Below are 19,818 nucleotides of genomic sequence, written 5' to 3'. Positions count from 1 at the left end.
GGCACTGAAAATACACTGGCAAGCAAGACATGACTGACCTCCAGCTTTCCCTAGCAGATCAAGTTTTAGCCTGGTTCTTCCAGCTATGCCACCTCAGTCTTGAAGGTTCAGGAAGATCCCCTTGGACTACTACCTTGACACTGATCATCAGGCAAGCATCAGAACCAGGCTGACCTCAACCCTCCAGCAGGAGAAGAGATCTGTAGATTGTCAGGGCCTCTGCCCTGGATTGGCCCATCAGCATCCCACACTCCCCTGTCTCTTTTTTGGTGTGAAGGCAGATCCTACAAAGCATTTGTAGCCACTCAGCCTGCAACTGCTCACAGGTCAAACACATAAACTATTGTTGAAAAACTCTATTGATCTTACATATTTGTTTTCACTTTGGTTATTTTTTAAATTTCTGTTCTGAATGGCTTTGCATAAATCTATGCCATTCTGGGACATAAGGAAATGAGTCTCTTTGGTACTACTCTCTCTCCGTATACAATGCTAATGCCTCTGCTTCGAAGGAAGAGGGATGTACATAGGAAAAATGGGTTAGATATAAAAAGGAAGGCCTTTTTGGAGGAATGTTCTCCAGACGACTCTCTCGCAATACTCATAAGCCCTTTCCTCTCTCCAAATGTCCTTTCAAGGGAAAACAAGATACAAAAAAATTCTGGTTGCTAAACTAAGCCTATAGATGTAGATAACTACTGCCTAACTTTTGCTTGCCCAAAACATGTTGTTTATATCCACCCAGAGAAAGTAGCTTCATGATTATATCAAATGAAGAAAACTCTAAACAGTAATGGAAATTTAGTGCAGACTACACACTTCAAAAATATATGAATTTCCATAGGAGTGCCTGCTGCCGCTCAGTGGGTTAAGGACCTGACGTTTTTTCTGTAAGGATGTAGGTTCCATGCCTGGCCTCAGTCAGTGGGTTAAGAATCCAGCATTACTGCAAGCTGTGGCATAAAGCTTATTTTGCCTGTTCTAGTAGCATAAAATGTGGGATTTTTAATTTATGAGTAAAGCCAGTGATACTGATGTAGTCTTCAAAAATTAAAACCTAGGTTGGGAACTCCAATTCACTATTTTTTATACATAAGCCTATAAATACTTTTATTATAAAGAGAGATAGATGCAAATATATTCATGGATTTTAAAGATGCGTTCTCTTCATACTTTCAAAATGGATATGAATCTACAAGTGTTTATTGGCACATTAGCCCTATGCTGGTGCTTTGACCCACACAGTTTCCTGCTTTCAAGGAGCTCACAGACTTTTTGACTTCTCAATTAGAGAAATTTATAATCAAGAAGGCAGAAGTGAAGACTAGATAACCCAAATTAAAATAGCAAGAAATATCCATTTGTGCTGACAAAACATGAATTACCTTCAAAAATGTAAGTCGCAAAGAGAAAGACAAATACCGTATGATATCACTCGTATCTGGTATCTAATATACAGCATAAATGAACCTTTCCACAGAAAAGAAAATCATGGACTTGGAGAATAGACTTGTGGTTGCCCAGGGGGAGGGGGAGGGAGTGGGATGGATTGGGAGCTTGGGGTTAATGGGTGCAAACTACTGCTTTTGGAACAGATTAGCAATGAGATCCTGCTGTGTAGCACTGAGAACTATGTCTAGATACTTACAATGGAGCATGACAATGGGAGCATGTATGTGTAACTGGGTCCCCATGAGGTATAGTGGGAAAAAAAAATGTGTTAGGGAAATAACAATTTTAAAAATTAAAAAATAAATATAAATAAATAAAATAAAAACCATGTTTTATTTTTAAAAATGTTCAATGGGAAACCCTCTTTGTCTAGTTGTAGTAAAAGTGAGGAAGGGGAAGGTCCATCTGATCCTGAGCAGCGTTCTTCCTGTACCTCATGGCCAGAAGTGATCCCAGTACCCACCGAAACTCTCGGATAATCAATCCAGAACTGAAAGTCTCATAAAAATGAGGGTTGCAGAAAGGATGCAAAAAACATACAACATAAAATTTCATGGAAAAGTAGGAGAATGAAGAAATGGGAACATGGGAGAAATAAGGATACAAAAAATAAGATGAAGCTAAGATAGAGTGACACAAATTACTTCTCCAAAATCCAATGGGACAAAAACTATCCATAACCAGTTACAAGAGTTCCATGGGAGCTGGTCAATTTTTGCACAGGGAATTTGTCTCACTTCTTAACAGGAACTTTTCTTCCTATTCCCTTCCGTAGTGAACTAAAGCCCATTTAACCACATGTCAATAGCTGTGGCATTTTAAATGTTATCTTGCAAATAGACTTGCTTGTTTCCTTATGCATAGAGTGAGTGAAACTCCAGGATTGTGACTTTCCCTCTAGGAAAACAAGTGGACCACCAGAGATGAAGCGATCTGGTACTAGCACCCTGAGTATGCTCACAAAACCATATGGTGGCTCTAAGCAGAAATTTCAAGCGCCAACTATTCTATGTCCACATTTAGGAAGTACATTCATGAAAAATAGAAGCCAAAGTAGAACTCTAAATTCTCTCCCTTGCTGTCATGGAGGCTCTTGAAGGCTATCTTGAAAGATGTTTGCCTCTGATGGAAATAGATGGGAAGCAGACACCCTGAGATGGGAACCATCCACCACAGAGTATTCAAAGACAAGTGACTCCAATTTGCAAGTGCATTCAGCATTAGATACAGACTATTATTCATTCATTTAGCCAGTCAAAACTCTCAGCGTGTGGTAGTGTACATCAGGAGAGTGTATCAGGCCTTTTATAATTTCAAAGCAATATTGAAACACAACTACTCAAATAACCCTTGTGCCTTGACTGAATTACCAGGCGGGAAGACTCGGTGTGCAGGCTAACATCCAAACTGACCTCCCTGATCCCACAGCAAAAATGAAAAACATTTCATTGTATTTTCCCCCACAACAAGCACAGAGAAGGACTAAGCTTTCCTTTTTTGTGTTTCTTGATGCCTCCTCTGACTTACACCTGGTATTCTGAGTAACCAGCTAAAAACCTTCCTTAATGAACAAGGACCTTCTCTGAGCTCCTGTGGTGCCCAGTACTTCCCACATCCATAGAATTTACCTCATTAAATGGAAATTGCCTATTTCACCTCTGTCTCTCCCACAACACTGTTTAAATTCCTCCAAAAATGGGAAGCAAGCCATATTGGTCTTATGAACCCCAATTTCTATGACCCTGTTGGAAATATACAAGCAGCTCTAAGTTGTATGGGTTTTTTGGTTTTGGTTTTGGTTTTGGTTTTGGTTTTGGTTTTGGTTTTAGTCAAAAGGAGTAAAGGGGGCTGGGAATAGAGAAATGCAGGAGAGGATTTAATGATTTACTTTCAGAAAATGTTCTACAATCCACAAATATATACTTATCACCTATTCTATGTTTGACCTGGTGTCAGGGGAAATAGTTAAGACTCTAAGGAGGGAGCAATGAATTTGGTGAGAAAATAAGTGAGCATATGTATAAAACAGTAAGCAATGGAAAATGTCATAAGAGAAACACCAGTTTCCCTGGGAGGTTCAGAAAGAGGATCAGAAAACTTGTCCCAAAGAAGGTGGTTTTGAAGTAATAAAGATTTTAATCAATAACCCATGGGTAGATCTGGTAAGAGGCATTCCATTGACCATTACATAGAAGATGAACAGGTAAGGGCACAGATATTGTGAAAAGCAAACTCCTTCCCCTGACTGAAGCATAGGGTAAATAAATAAGATTAGAAGTAAAGACTGGGCTTGAATCTTGAAGGAGGATCTTAAATGACAGAATACAAGTTTGGATTTTTTTACTGAGGTATAGTGTATTCACTTATGTAAGTTTCAGGTGTACAACATCATGATTCACAACTTTTTGTTTTAGTTTTTTGTTTGTTTGTTTGTTTGTTTTTTAGGGCCAGACCTGCAGCAGGTCAAATTGGAGCTACAGCTGACAGCCTATACCACAGCCACAGCAACATGGGATCTGAGCTGCATCTGTGACCTACACCAGAGCTTATGTCCATGTTGGATTCTTAACCCACTGAGCGAGGCCAAGAATCGAACCCTCATCCTTATGAATACTAGTCACATTTATTTCTGCTGCACCACAACAGGAACTCCTATGATTCACAACTTTGAAAGTTATACTTCATTTAGAGTTAGTATAAAATAGCTGTATTCCCTGTGCTATACAATATATGGATTTTTTATTTATTTTTTATTTTATTTTACTTTATTTTATTTTGTCTTTTTAGGGCCACACCCGCAGCATAAGGAGGTTCCCAGGCTAGGGGTCTAATTGGAGCTGTTGCTGCCGGCCTACACCACAGCCACAGCCACAGCAACACAGGATCCGAGCCGCGTCTATGACCTACACCACAGCTCAGGGCAATGCTGGATCCTTAACCCACTGAGCGAGGCCAGGGGTCGAACACGTAATCTCATTGTTCCTAGTCTGATTCGTTTCCACTGCACCAAGACAGTAGCTCCAATATATGGATTTTTTTAAAAAATAAATAGTGTGATGTCATCGAAGGTGTCTGAATGAAGGCATAACACAGTCATTGCTGGGTTTATGGTGATTGCTGTGGGGGCAACAGTCAAGGGTGATTTGGGGGCAAGACATGCCAGTCTAAGACCAGGATACCTGTTAGATCTCTCATCTCACTAACTCTGAGCAGGAAATATGGGATTTATTCAAATTAAACATGAAGTAAATGTTAATAAGAGCATAATAGAGTAAACCACAATTAGAAAGAGTAGCAGATAGAAGATAAAGCAGGATTGAGAATTATTCAGCTAGGGAAGTCTAGGATCAAGATATTCCCATATTTTAGATTGGATCTTAGATGGCACATGGTAAGGGTAAACAATATTTCTTTGGTACACTGAAAAGTTTTTACTTTTCCACTCTGGAGTAAGAAAAAGAAATTCCTGGGTTATATTTCTCACTCTCCATTGTATTGCCCCCATGAAAGAATTCCCACAATGAAATTTTTTAAGAAATAGAAAAAGAATGGAATGACCTTAGGTGCCATTGTTTAAGGAGAGAGTAAGAGCTGGAAAAAGGCTCATAGGCCCTAGTAAAAGTCTAAGAGTTTGGGAAACTGAAAAGAACTACAATAATTTAGTCTATATTGACAAGGAAAACCACATTCTTCCTAATTAAAGAAATAAAGAAGTGAGGCACTGGAAAGAAGGAGGGATTCAGGGTGGAAGAAGAATAGACAGCTTCTTAGAAAATCAAATCAACTTATTTGGACATCAAGCAAATCTGGCATAATGAGTCAAATTTTCAGAAACTGGGGCTCTGTGTGGTGTGGCTACATTTCTATCAACCAAAAAGAGAATCATTACTTGATTCAGAGGAGGAGAGTTAAAAAACCTCAAATTTTAGAGGCTGATGACTAAATGTGGGAGACTTCTGCCACATCCTGAGACTCAGAGAGAAAACAGTTAGTTAAAAGCTAGTTAAGTGATAATGGCATACCTCCCTTTGGGGAGTCTATATCTAGCACACAGACAAGGTTTAATGTTGGGGTGTGACCCCCTTGTAGAAAATGGGACTGATGCATTACAAGCTCTTACTCCTATGCCTAAAATTGAGCATGTGTGTTGTTGCATGTGAGGTTGACTTCATGGGGGTGTTAAGAGCATCTACAGACTAGCACAGAGCAAGCATCTGAAAAGTGGAAAGAACTTTAGAGAATGTCTGGTTAAGCCTCCTTATTTTACATACAGACACGGAATCCAAAAAGGATAAAACATCTGCCCCAATTTTCATGGGTAGTTAATGGCCCAGCTGGGACTAAACCCCATATTTCCTGACTCCCCATCCAGTGCTCTTTAGAAAGCCAGAGGGAGCTGTGAGGCATTCATCTGTGGGATCACCCGAGTCAGTCAGCTCTCTACCATCTGGGCCAACAGGAAAACAGTGACTCACAGAATCCAATGTTCCTTTGGAATGCAGGAGAGGTGTGCCTTTCTTCTGCGCAGTAAGTCTTTTCAGTTTTTGTAAATAAAGCCCTACTTTAAATGTCCTAGGAGAGCTGGCAATTGTAAGTGCCTTGCAGTCCAAGATCTTATTTGGTGATACTTAACAGAAGCTTAGGCTGACTGACTGATGGGTCATTTAATAGATGAAGAGCAAATTTCTGTACATCGATCTTTAAATCGTCAGTGATTTTTGCTTAGACCCAAAGCCATGTTCATTTGCATTTTGAAGCACTTCAGAGTGGCAGGAAAAAATGGAGGTTGAAATTTGCCAAGGGTAACACATAGAAAATAATTCAAAGTTAGCTGTTTGAAAACATAAATGTGAAGGTATAGTTTTTAATGCCAGGTTCCACTGCTAACCCAGGAATCCTTAAAAACTCAAGGATCTTGTATATTAAATCTATTATCTCAGGATAGATACTTTTTGACAAGTTTAAAGCTACCACAGGTGAAGAAAACACTAACTCCTTTGACCCACAGAGCAAACAACACCCTTCACAGTAATCCCATCTATCATCCTGGCCATACGCTGGGAGAATCGGCCTTCCTATCTCCTTACAATCATCCAGGACATTTCGGGGGCACTCTGGGCTAGACCACCATTGTTTCTCCTGCCTCACACAGACCTCCAAGTCTGCAGGAGACAGACACTCAGTTTTCTCTAAATATGCTAATGGCCCTGGACATACTGGCAAGCATTTATAGGCAAAGCTACCATAAAGACCCTATTCAAAGAAAAGTGAATTCTTAATAATATTACATTTCCATTAGGCCATTCTATTTCTCAAAGGTCTTTAAGGACTTCTCATTGCCTCCAGTACACAGTTCAGACTAGTCCGGTGACATTTAAAGCCTTCTACAGGCTGACCCCATCCCTCCTTTTCTGCTCCTTAGCCTCACTCTTCTGATATACAGACCCTTCACTTCAGTCATGCTGGCCAATTCACCACTCTCCAAATATCCCTGTGCCTTCCCCAGTTGCATACATTTCCTCCATTGTTCTAATATTCATCAGTCATTTATCCAAATGCTACTTTCCACAGTTCAGCTCAAATGCCACCTCCTCCCTGATGCCTCTTTTCTACCCAACAAACAGGATTTTGTGAGGATTTTTTTCCACCATGAGAACAGATCTAAATTCTTGTTTTCCCCTGCTTTGAATACCCCATGCTGTCTGTATCCATTCTTTCAAAATACTTAACCGATTAATTCTAAATAAGAAAAAAAAAGTTTCCATTTTCAAAGCTCTTTAATATAAGGTAATCATCTGTAGCTGTTATTATATTCACACAATGGAAACTTCAGAGCATCTAGTATGTTGTCATTGGATTCCTTTCTTTCCACAGAGGACCAAACTAGGTCATTTCAAACCTCAGTCACCTTCAAGAGATTCTAGAAAGGCACTCTAAGAGTCAGCAAAGAGATCACATTCCTGGATTCCTGACTTGTTGTCCAGATCTGCTACTGAATCAGATTCAGGCAAGTGTGAACTGGAGAAATGAACTAATCATTAGCACCATCCAAACAAAATGAAAGGAGCTCTTTTGTTGCAGTGGCTGTATATTCAGGTTTGAAAGGAGGGAGTGATGGAGGAAAAAGGAAAAGAAAATACAGCTGTCAATTGCCTTCCCTCTGAATGTGCTTTTCTTGCCTTTTTGGTTTCTATTTTTCATAGCTATGTGATAGAACTGGCATGTTTGGAGGCATTAAATCAGGATTGAAAAGATGATTTGCTTTAATCTGATGAGGATATCTACCAATATGTTTATCACACAGACACTCTTCCAACTGGGCCCTATTTACCCAGAAAACATTTCTTGGCTAAATTTAAAAGTGTCAGAAGTGATACCTTGCTTGTAAAATCACATTTGTTTTCAGGGGTCAGCCCCAGAATAGTCACGTAGTCTTATTTCTAGGTCCAGTAACTAGAGTTATTCACTTCATAGATTTCATTTAATGAATTTAGCCACATCCTCAAAACAAAAACATACTATTTGCAAAAAGAAAAACTGAGTTATGTGGGGGAAAAGACAGTAAAAGCAAAATGTAAATAAGCAGGAAAGTTAAAGTTCTGAGTTTCTAAATGTCCCTTAATTCTTTCATTAAGTCAATAAACCAATAAATACTGGCCATTCTGTGTGTGTCAGTGCTCAACAATGTCATTTATTCAATTAGATACATACCTATTGAGCATTTATTTTCTGCTTGCTAGTTAACCACTAGATATAACTTCTTCACAACCAAAACATTACTAAATAGAATTTGAAATGGGAGCCTAGAGATGAAAAATTATAAATCTCAGGACAAAAAAATCAATGTCATGAAACATCACAAGTAATATTTGGGTAATTCTTCTAATGTCAAATCTGTGTTTATGACAAAGAGCTTACATTTTTCATCTCATATATCATTAATCTTTCTTCATACACCAGGCACACAGGGTTCTATTTTGTTGACTCCCAGGTGTATCCATTTGAGAATAAGCTCAGTTACAAAGGAAGCAATTAAAACTTTGAAATCTAGAGGCAGACTGGTGGAATCTGAGTATGTAAAAACTATGGCTAGTATAACCTTAACACATATGTCAGCTAGTATAACTATTACTCAAATGCCGTTATTGGGTATTTTCTTAACAGACCTTTTAAGCTGATGGTTCCTAAAGGGAAGAAGGGATTTTTGCCCCCTCCTCCCTACATACACATTTGGCTAAGTGGAGAGACAGTTTCAGCTTTTACAACTTGGGGAGGAGGATTTTACTGGCCAGAGATGCTGTTTACCATCCTACAACACACAGGAAATGTTCCCACGGGAAGAATTATCTGACCCAAGATGTCAATAGTACCCAGTTCAACAAATCCTGCTCTTGGCCATCCTTTTTCCTTCTCTTGAAGTCTGGTAATCCTCCATCCAAAGACATCAATCTAACGTTAGACCAGGCTAAGAGTTCTCTATGGCGGCCTGATGCACAGAGTGTACTCAATTTGTAAGCCCACCAGCTGTGGCTCCCTCTCTTGTTAGCTTGAGCTGGTTGCTTAACCCCTTTGAAATTCCTTTCTTAAAAGAAAAATATATCTGCACAATGTGAATCATACTTAACATTCTAAGGTTATGGTGAATACTGAATCAAGTTTTATATGTGTGTGTGTATATATATGTCATTATATGTACACCTATATATAGCTATATATAGTTATATATCAATACTTTCAATATAAGTTATCTCCCTTATCCTGTTTAGGCCCACCCATCCATCTCCCCTGCCCTCCCGTCCCCCTATCAGTACCCCTCATCCCCAAGGCTCAGGTTCTCCGTTTTAAAATGCTTTAATGCCTTTGGTGGCAAAAATCAAGCTTGAGCTAGGAAGTGAGTCACCACTCAGCAGCTAAAGGAGTTTGTTTTTCTTTCTCTGAATGTATTTCTTAAGAATTTCAGCCTGATCCTTCAGCCTCTTGTTGGTTGAATCCTCTCTTACTGTTTAAGACACACAGAGAAAGCTATGGTACCAAGACAATCACCAATTGCTAGGAATAAGAGTTTTTAAAATACCGAAAATAACCAGAGGGCAGAGAGCCCTGAAATCCTGTTACATAAGCAGATGCTGGAGGACCTGACCGAGGCTGGTTTTGAGGTTCCTGTCTCCATAAGCCAATCTCCACTGATCCTCTCCAACCTTTGCTGGATTTACCTTAATGCTGCAGAAGTCTCAAGAGGGGCCTCTGGATGCTGCTCACTACCAGCAGCACAGAGAGACCTTGCTCTCAAAAAGCACAGGCGGAGTGCTGAGTGAAGGGGCTGGGCTTTACCAGTGGGTGGCTGGAGACAGGGGCGCAGGGGACGCAGGGGGGCTGCTGGGATTGCAGTAGCAGTCCTGGGGTCCACTCCGCCCTGCCTGCTCCACGTCCACGCTGTGCTTGGGATATGCTACTCACTTGGACGGCCAGCTTCCCCGCCTTTGCCTCTCCTGCCCTTCAAGGTTCCTGAGCCGTTATTTAGCTTTTTATATTCACAGAAAACACCTTTTGTTATCAAGGTCACCTTCAATTCCCTCCCCCCATCAAAAATGTCATGCAAAACGGGAAACGTATCCAATTCCCCTTTCCTTCTATATCTTGTTTGTTTCAGTGTCTCTGTCTCATTCATTTTCTCCCCAAACTACTACTTTCTCCTGTTTCTGAGCTACATCCCTTTCTATCTTTATTTCTCTTCTCTTGTCTCTCTTTCTCTCCCTCTCTCTCCCACCCTCCCTCCCTCTCCCGTTTCCACTCCGTCCTCCTCTCCTTTACCCCCTCCCTCCCCGCCTCTCCTCCCTCTTTTGGGCTCTCGGCACTGCCCTCCCAGCCCCTCCCCAAAGAAGAGTGTCCAGCTCCTCCCGGGGCTGCCCGCCCGCAGCCGCTCCTTCTCTGCCCACCTACTATGAGGGGCAGCTCCACCCACCTGCCCATAAAAGCCAAGTGCATGTTACCAGCAGCGGATCAGAGCACTTTCCCGGTCCTCTCCTGTGGGAGCCCTGAGCCTCTCTCCTGGATCTTACGTGCTCAAGGTAAGATAATACTTCTACAGGTATCTGACCTCCTAGGTGTTGTTTCCTGGAGAATAAGTTTCCTCTGGTTGGCAGGCTTATTGTTTGGTTAGAGCTGATTCTTATGGATGCCAAATCAGCTGCTCCTTTAACCAGCAACTGGTTTGAAAACAAACTTCTGTTTGAACGGTAAAATAAAAAGTTCATTTTGGACAGAAACAGCAGCACAAATACTGCAAAAACCTTTTCTCCTTTTAAATCACTTTTCCCTGTTGCTGGCTGTTGCCGAGGTTAAAGTGTATCCATTTGGGGTGTTTTAGTGACATTTTTTTCACTGTAAATATTTCACATATCAGTGGGGGCAAGGAAAACTCTGTCCCATTGTTGAAAATGTATTTTAAAAGAACACAATTAGCTTCCTAAAAATAGCACAGCCAAAGGTCTGCTAACAATTTTGCCATGTTTTCCAAACCCCCAAGACAGCTTCTGTGAGTCCTCTAAAAAATATCTTTCCAGGTTTAAGTGCTTGGAAAAAATGATGTGAACGGGTGCCCTTTGCACAGAGACCATAATCAGGTGGCTGGTAGATAGGAAAGAATAAATCCAAATTTACAAGCTGGGGCACAATGTGCTCTCACAAAGCTAGCTATCTTTTCAAGACGTCCTAAAATGAGAATTGCATTGGAATGAGAAAGTATACAAAAGAACTTCATGAATTTCTATATACACATCTAAACATAAAGCGTTTCAATATGTTTCACAGTCAGAGAAAACTACAGGCCAGATTATCCAATACCTCTGTTTACACTGGAGGGTTGTAAAGAAAGATCAGTTAGAAGGCTTTAGAAGTTTGATCCCTGCCTGTCACCCTCTTTGCCCTCATCTCCTCAAAAGTGACTTGATTGGCACTCGATTCTCACAGTCTTTAAGCTACCCTCTTTAAGCTATTTTTAAAGACTTCAGTCTTTACCTTCTTATTTCTGAGATCTGAGAATGAGTGTTATGCACCTGCGAGAGGAAAAACGTACTCTTCAGTTACTTCTAGAAAGCCAGACACTTGGTCCACAAAGTTTGCCATCAGGATCTGCGGCCTGTGTGGGATGAAACTCTCTCATGTGGGAGAAAAACCCTCTTCAAATATTTCCTCTAGGGAATTGCATAAGACCGCTTAGAGACGGCAAACCAAACCTGGCAGTCAGGAAACCAAACCACTTTTTCAGCCCTCAAGGTTCTTAAAGTAAGAGGAAAAGTTTTTTTTGTTTTATTTTGTTTTTGGTTTGTTTATATTGTTTCACTTGAAAGGGAAAACTCTCCAAAGCTGTAAAAAAGTCTTCACTATTAAAGAAAGTAGTATCATTAGAAGTTTAATTGATTGTCTTCCAATTCTTTCTTCCTTATTGTTTGTATATCAAAAAAGGATCAAAAAGATATTTTAAAATTCTATTTGGCATGGATGAAACACCCCAAATGGATACACTTTCATGCTATATTCAAATGAAAGAGTTATATTCTAAAACTTTCTGTCATGTGAAATTTTGCTTCATTGGAAAAATTATTGCAAGAAGTGTGGTTTCCTTTAAGAAAATGATATAAAATTACTATTTGGCTATGATAGTATGTGACCTGAGCATATTAAAATACCTTTTATCTCAAGCCACAGTGCAGATTGCTTGCTTCATATTCGCTGTAAGTGGGTAATCAACCATGACAAGAGCACAGGTATGGGAGCAGGCCAAACCAAGTGTGTGGTATGTTCAAGCTAATTCCTCTTTTATGTTACTGCCGGACTCATGCCCATCATCACAAGGGTGAAATACACTGCTTCATTCACCAGATCCCCTTGAGGAAAGTTATCTTTTCTAGGAGAAAAAAAAAAAATGTGCTGCCGGTGTAAAAGAGCTCCCTGTTATTCCTAAATTTGGGGATGAAAATTGTTCTCCCAGGGTTTGCTTCTGCTTTTCCTGGCAGTTAATCCACTCTACCAGCTATGAGCCATTTAGCTGCCTTCCCCATGTGCCATCACGTTCAATACCCTGAATAGCTGGGTGAGATCATCCTAGGCTGCTCATGATCTCACTTTCCCAGGGGTCTTTACCAGACACTCAAAGTGATGCTTTCTCCACACTTCCCTCCTTAAGTTTACAGGAAAACCAGCAGTGGGCTTTCATGAACTTCCCCCAAAGTCTTCCTCTTTATACAAGCTGTGGAGACATGAATCTTCCCTATGCCCTCTCTAGAGCTACCCCTGGATTGGGTGCATGGCCAAGCCTATGCGACACCATTACAGCAGGCTTTGAATGATTTCATGAATGTTTCTCATAAAAGAAAAGATGGGTAGCCCCCTATTTTACCAGAGACACAGGGAAGGTACTCTAGTGAAGATTGTGGGGGCTTATTGTACCTAGGGAAGCACACATTTTCCATTTTCTGCTATTCCCCAAATGATAATACAATATTCTTTCTGTAATCAGAAATATATCCCACCTTATTTCCATTCGTAAAATAAAAAGCATGGAGAGAAGGATGGGACTGAGCAGAGAATTGAGAGGGAAGCTAGACAGAATTGCTCCTAGGAAATGCCCCAGAGAGGAGAAAGTTCAGAACCTCTGTTAAAAATCCAGCTTCTTTTTGCTCTTATTTATGGGGACTATGAAAGACACTAAAGGCAAAAATCCATATCTGCTCTTAGTTTTTTTTTCTTAAATTAGTAAGAGTATTTCCACTATTAAGTTAAGATCCATCCCTGCTATGTCCTTCTCTAACAGAAGAGAACATCTCAGTTCTAAAGACCAAAATGATTTCAGGTCAGCCCCACATTAAAACTCATAGGATTTTGCCAGTTATAATAGTGAAAGCTATGTTATGAATATAAAAACCCTCAGAAAATATTTTTAACTATTGGGTGGTTCACACCAACAAATCCACCCTGACTCTCCCAAAGGACCCAGTGTTTGGTAACTATTTGCTAGTTAGAATTTAGAGGCAGCTGTTTAATCCTCTTTATCCATGGCCATCCTTTTTGATAAGGCAACCTGCAGCATGATTGAGATGCAGCCATATTTCCCAACCTCTGGTCCTCTAAGTAACCCTCTGAAGGTCTTTCTTCAAGCTCTGGCTTCCTTCTCTTTCACCAGGTCCCCATAATCATGCATATGCATAATTCAAAAAAAGTATAGCTCTTCAGACCAGAGTACATTCTTCTGAGAGTTTCATTGTTCTAGCTATTGAGTGAAAAGAGAGAGAGGAAAAAAAAAAAAAAAAAAAAAAAAGAGGAGGTTAAGAAAAATGAATGCCCTTTAGAATACAGAGAATCTTTGACTTTAGCATTGGGTAATCAGGGCTTTTTTACTACTCAAAGCATCTAGAAATTTAAATTTTTAAAAAAATTAGCCTAGCTCACAGGTTGTTATGAAATGCTAAGGATATAATGAGAAAGATCTTCCAATGCCTGGCAGTCATTAACATCAGTTTATACCCCACAGTACTAAATTAGAGCTCTACTAAACTTTCCCTCTGCAGAGACACAAGGAGTGAAGAGGGGAAAGAATACTAACCACATTTCAGCACCAGCAGAGTAGCCACTAATCAGACATTCCACTATGGCTTTGGGAACTGCTTTTGCTATTTGAGGCAGGAGGTTCTTTATAGTCTATCCTCCAGCAAATAGATTTGCAGGAAGGGGGTTAAAGGAGTCACACAAGGTCGGAATGTCTGTAATCTGGGGGCCCTGTGTACGCAAATCCACAAAGCCGTTGAAATTGCATGGAATCAAACCAAAGTGACTGAAACAAAAATGTTCCCAAGAACTGATCATAGAGTGATCAGCTAAAATAATAATGAATTCTCACTTCTCAATGAAACATTACAGCAAAAGCACCGCAGACTAAAATAAAAATATAAAATATTAAAACACCCGCTCTATTCATTTTGGGCTCACTTCCATTGTCCTTCCTGGAAAACAAAAGCTGCCCTTCTCTCCTTCAGCACAGGATTTGCAGATACAGCCATGACCCTCTGTGCTACCCTCTTTTTTTTCTTCCAATGGAAGAAATCTCTTTAGTTCTTATAGATCAAGTTTCTGGAGTACCACTCATATTTGTGGCATTTCTCATTATCAAAAGTCTCATACTTCTCTTAAAAAGGATATAAATTGTCACTCCAACAAATAAAAAGTCCTTACATTTTTCAAAACCTTAATTCATGTACCTAGAAGAGAAGTAATTTAAACCTGCTACATGCCTCCAATTTGAAATGACGTTTCTAAGCACTTTTTATCTAGGCCCTATTAGAACTTCTTGGGGTTTAAAAACATATTTAGAGAATCATACCCTATAAATGCCAGAAGGATCCTTGGAGGTAATTTTAACTAAAGTGAAAAGTCAGAGAGGTTGATGTCTTGCCTCAGGTCACCCAGACGTGTGCAGGAGAACCACAGCTGGAGTTCGTATAGCCAAGCTTTCTGACCAGATCTCTATCCTGAATAACTCTAATGGGTCTTCCCTACATAGTGTATAGCTAATATATCTCTGACTCTATAGAGAATTCTGTTGGAACATAATATAGAGGGTTCTCAGAAACCATAAGCTGGTAGAGGTTTAGGGCTGCAGTTGCATTACTACAGAATGCTTGGAAACATTGATACAACCCCTTATAAAGAGTGAAATAACTGATTGTCACCATCACAGGGACCTTGTGTGTTTTTCTTCATTGGAGGACCTGATACATAATAGCTGCTTGGTAAATGTGTTGAGTGCCTAAGTGATTTTTTTTTTTTAAAAAAAAGGCTAAGTATAAAATATCCATATTTCTTAACTCCTTCTATAAAAATCCTTAGACGTCTATAAGGAATTACAGAGACTCAGATTTCAAGTCTATCAAATTTATGATTCCCCTATGATTTAGGAAATGTAAGAGAGTTCATTCAGCCTGATCAGTGGCTAAGCCATTCCCCCGACTACAGTACTTTCACTGGTCCTTCTTACATTCACCTGAGTTCTAGAAATTGTACTATTTTTTTTTTTTTTTTGTAGCAGGCTAAGATTTAGTTCACTTTTCATATGAAAGAACAAATTATTGTTTGGGTGTAATGATCTACAAAGTAACCTTCTTCTTCACCCACCATCTTGACAAGATGTTGCCAGTATAATCACCCAGCATCCCCCCAGGTTGCTAATGAGAGAAAGGGCAAAATATGCATAATGGGCCATCAGAGGAAACAGGGGAGGGGTTATCCAGGGGCCAAAAGTATAGAGAGAGGTAGTGTGACTTAGAGGGTCCATCCTTCTGAAACAGAAAGGGGAGGAACTCTGGAGAATTTGGAAGTGCTGGAGAAGAGATTTTTAATATGATTGTCTGAGCTAAGACCCATTCACATGATTGGGAGGTCATATCCTACTTGGGTCAGTCTTCTTTCAGTTTAACACCATTTGGATACTGGCACTGGCTCATATGGTTTATATGCATTACTCTATTAAAACATTTCTTAAACCTTAGCTGTACTTCCACTCAGAAAAGAGCCTCATTTGACCTCATTTTAGACTTGACTCTGACCCAGAGTACTAAGTCCATGGATGTCAGGTCATCAAAATGTTCTCTCCTAAGATAACAATATGATTTTTAGTAATCCATAAAGTTACCCCAGTGTGGAAAATGACAAAGGTAGAAAAGAATATTCTTGTATCTTTTCTGGAAAGAATTTACCCTGAGAAGTGGACAGATGTTACCCCAGATGCTTCTTCACTTTCCTCTAAAGCATGCCTGACAATTGTTTGCATATCTTTAAAACAGTCATTGTGTTCCTGAAATTGATTTATTGTATGTTAAAATTTACATAGTCAATGACTAAGCATCATTGTGAAAACATACTTTTTAAGTAAGTCTTTCTTGAAGACTGTCTTTCTTAAGCCTTCTTGATGTGTTTACATCTCAGAATATTTAGGCATTGGCATCATTTGATGTGCCGAGATTAAAGGCAATTAGTCACTTCATGTACTACTTTTCCAGCTCTAACGGAATAGGCCTGGGTGGGGTGTCAGCTCTTGGCTTCTCCAGGAAATAAAATGTATCAGCCTTTTGGGGAGCTTCTCCAGTCCTCTCTGTGAGCTAGATAAAACAGCTGTTTTGCTGAAGTCCTGGGCCATAATTAAGGCTTCATGTATTAGGGCAACTACGGCTGCTTTTTGCAGATATTTCACTACCCAGCACAGCTGCCCTCAGCTCAGCAGGAGGACAGCAAATCCTCAGAGCTGGTTGAAGAGTATTGTCCTGGGGCAGCTGGGAGATGTTCTGTCAGCTTTCATCCCATTTAGTATCTTCCTCTACCATGCCATGCTCATGCTAAAGAAGAGTCTAAACTTGACTTATGAATTCAAAGTGATGACTGCACATTATTATATTTCCTTAAAGATCTGTACTTAACAATTTTCCATCTTAAAGTCCAGAGGTCTTGGGTCATGGTGTTCATCAGTGCTATAAAGCCAAAAAGTGGCCTCTTGTTAAAGGACAGACACAAGATAAGGCCAAGGAGTACATACAGGAGACACTAGGTGGAGCTAAGAATTTGTGGCTTAGGTGGGCAAGATTATTGAGGTAAGAAGAATGAGGGAAGAAAAGGGATCTGCAGCAAAAATAGACTGTTGGATCCACAATCCTAATGTCACGTCTAGTTCCCCTTTCTAGCTCCCAGCTTATCCCAGTCCCTTGCTGTTCAAATGCATGGGGAGGGAGGTTACTGACCAGTAGAGGGAGCCAGGGGGTTGAGTGTCTCAGAACAGAAAAAAACCGACTTATTCCAAGAGGGAGCCTTTAGATTCGCATGTTTCTGATAAAAGACAGAACAAGGTGTCCTTTCCAACCAGTGGCTAAAATGTACACTGGGAGTGTATCACCTTATTGGTTTTCTTCTTAAAAAAAAAAAAAAATCCCAATTTAAGCCCCTCTAAATAAATCACCTGCATTTCAGCAATGCCAGAAATGTACAGGCTTGTAGAAGTTTATTTGAAAGAAAACTAAGGCAATCTTAGAAAATGTTCTTTCCAAGGCCACCACCAGCCAAGACTAAATGCTCAAGACTAAATGCTCAATTCATTAATAAGTACATCACGGCAGCTGGGGGTCAGCATGAGACAAGAGCAGAGGGAGCAGAGGTCAGAAGATCTCATGGATTCCAAAGGGAAGTCTCTGTGTCCTGCCAGGACCAGAACCTCATCATCAAGAGGCGGGGAGAGAGCTGCAAGAAAGAAGGAGGCAGAAACATGCCAAAGAGGCTTCTCCAACTGAGATGGCCCAGAACCTGCACTCCTGGATCCTGGTCTCTCCAGGGAGCAGACAGAGCCTTGCCTAGACTTAAGTAAATACCTTTCCATTGAACATTTCCATTGTGCAGCCTTGTGGGGATGGCTTGTTAAGACTTGAGACTTGCCTAATTCAGAAACTTCTGGGGGATAGAGCTCAATTAGGACCATAAATAAATAAATAAATAAATATTCCTGGCACACCAGGAAAGGGCTGCTTGCTTTGAAAAAAATGTGATAGTCATAGGAAAACAGAGCAATCCTCTAAGACTATTACTGATCTCAGTACAGATGAAGCTGTGAAGTTGGTATGCATGTGACCTGAAAACCCCTTGTTCTAGAAAATTTTCAGTATTTTAATCCCCAGAACACCTTGACTCTTTCTGGGGCCTAGAGTAAGTCACTGATCATCTGTCTGCCTTTATTTATTTATCTTAAATAGAAGAACAATTCTCAAATACCACTCTCTTTACCATTTGGAGACGCTTGAGGTCTTGCTAGTTATTTTACAGAACGGTGCTACTTAAGCACACATAGTAAATGGACTGTACTCACAACACCTGGAGATGGCTCACTGAATTATGCAGAACCAAGTCCAACTGGAATACAATTCCAAATAAACATACAACTTTCCAAGGTATACCAAGAGCATTTTTGTTTCTTGGCATACAGAGGACAATTCTACGTCTTAAGGGGCCAAACTCAAGGGTAAGCAGAAAAAAGAAAATAAACAATTATTAAATTATGACTTAAAGAGTTTCAAAAGGCCTATGTGTTCACCCATCCATCTTTTGATACCAGTCAAAATTCTTCATTCCAGAAAAAAATATTTTGTGATTTAAAAATTCTATTTTAACTGGAGAAAGATAATATATTTAATAATGACTTTTAGACTGTATAAAATCTTTGAATGCCACTTCTTCAGCATTTTCCAAAGTATGTTTCAAAAACAGTAATACTTAGGGTATTAATATGTGTTTATGCAGAAAAAAATTCTGTGGTCAAAAAAATTTCAGAAATACTCAGTGAAATAATCAATTTTACTCTCTTCAAGATTTCACAAAGACCTTAATATGCTATGTATATTTGCATTCTTCAAAAAAGTTACAGTAAATAGTGTACCCTCAACCTATGTGATGACAAATCTTCCCAACCTAAGAGTTTCTCTGGGGGCTGGTATTCTATGGAACAGCTTGGGAACAGTTTAGACTCACTGCCCTACTTCATTATTTCAAGATCTATTAGAACATGGTATTTTCAGTGTTGCTAGTTAATATGTAATACACATGGAGTCTCAGTATAGATTACTCACTATGTCAAACCGTAAAATAAGAAACAATCCCAGTGTGGTTACAACACCCAATTGAAAAGGGAATAGAAGAAGCAGATGAACATGTTTTGGTCCCATTGTTCAGTTCTTTATAATAACAGCAGAAATGTCAGAATAATTTAAGTTTTTAACAAACATTAATTAGGTGAGAAAGAGAGAGGGAGGAGAGGGGAAAGTGATGGGTGGAAGGAAGAAAGGAAAGGGAGAAAAGGAGAATGAAAGAGAGAAAGAAGGGAGGAAGAATGAATATTGGACAGACTAAAATCATCTCTTCCTTTCCTCTTCTTTCCCAGTGTCTGGATATTGTGTTACAAATAGAGAAATGGCCAGCAATGAGCTTAAGTTCAGTAAACAAGGAGCCTAGGAAACTTTGTGAATTAGCTCAACAATCTGAGCTGATAATTCTATTTCACCATAACCTCCACTAATTAACCAAGATCATTAATCAAACAGCTTCCTTGAGTATCTACTTGTTTACCATCAGTAGTCAATAGGGAGCTGATTCCTAAAATAGGAACACACAGGTGTTCTAGTATATCTTGTTACATTAAAGATTATTGGCTTTCCTATGACATTCATACCTCCTGCCCCCATCAGATTTACTACTTCTCTTAGGGCCCTACTCTGGGACTTTTCTTTCCCCTTTACAAAGATAATCACCTTTACAAAGGTATCCCCAAAGCCATGTGGTGTCACA

At 39.7% G+C, this 19,818-nt stretch overlaps 1 protein-coding gene and 1 long non-coding RNA gene across 5 annotated transcripts in view; one reads left to right on the top strand and one right to left on the bottom strand.

Annotated features, from left to right (window-relative positions):
* Positions 1-10,173, bottom strand: part of LOC110256225 (uncharacterized) — a 686,264-nt gene extending 676,091 nt beyond the window's left edge. The window contains exon 1 of one of the 3 annotated variants that reach the window (XR_014824957.1): positions 9,910-10,173. This is a non-coding gene — a long non-coding RNA (uncharacterized LOC110256225). The remainder of the gene's footprint in view (positions 1-9,909) is intronic. The other 2 variants (XR_014824955.1, XR_014824956.1) reach the window with 2 other exon arrangements.
* A 154-nt stretch (positions 10,174-10,327) lies between these two features.
* Positions 10,328-19,818, top strand: part of COL8A1 (collagen type VIII alpha 1 chain) — a 158,749-nt gene continuing 149,258 nt past the window's right edge. For both annotated transcript variants that reach the window (XM_001926443.7, XM_005670255.4), the window contains exon 1: positions 10,328-10,520. The gene's annotated coding sequence lies outside the window, so the exon portion shown is untranslated. The remainder of the gene's footprint in view (positions 10,521-19,818) is intronic.

The sequence above is a fragment of the Sus scrofa genome, chromosome 13, assembly GCF_054392235.1.
Source record: "Sus scrofa isolate SSC_HxYL_T2T_F1_AM1 chromosome 13, Sscrofa_HxYL_maternal_Yorkshire_Landrace_v2.0, whole genome shotgun sequence".
NCBI lineage: Eukaryota > Metazoa > Chordata > Mammalia > Artiodactyla > Suidae > Sus > Sus scrofa.
This window is presented reverse-complemented; position numbering and strand designations above follow the sequence as displayed.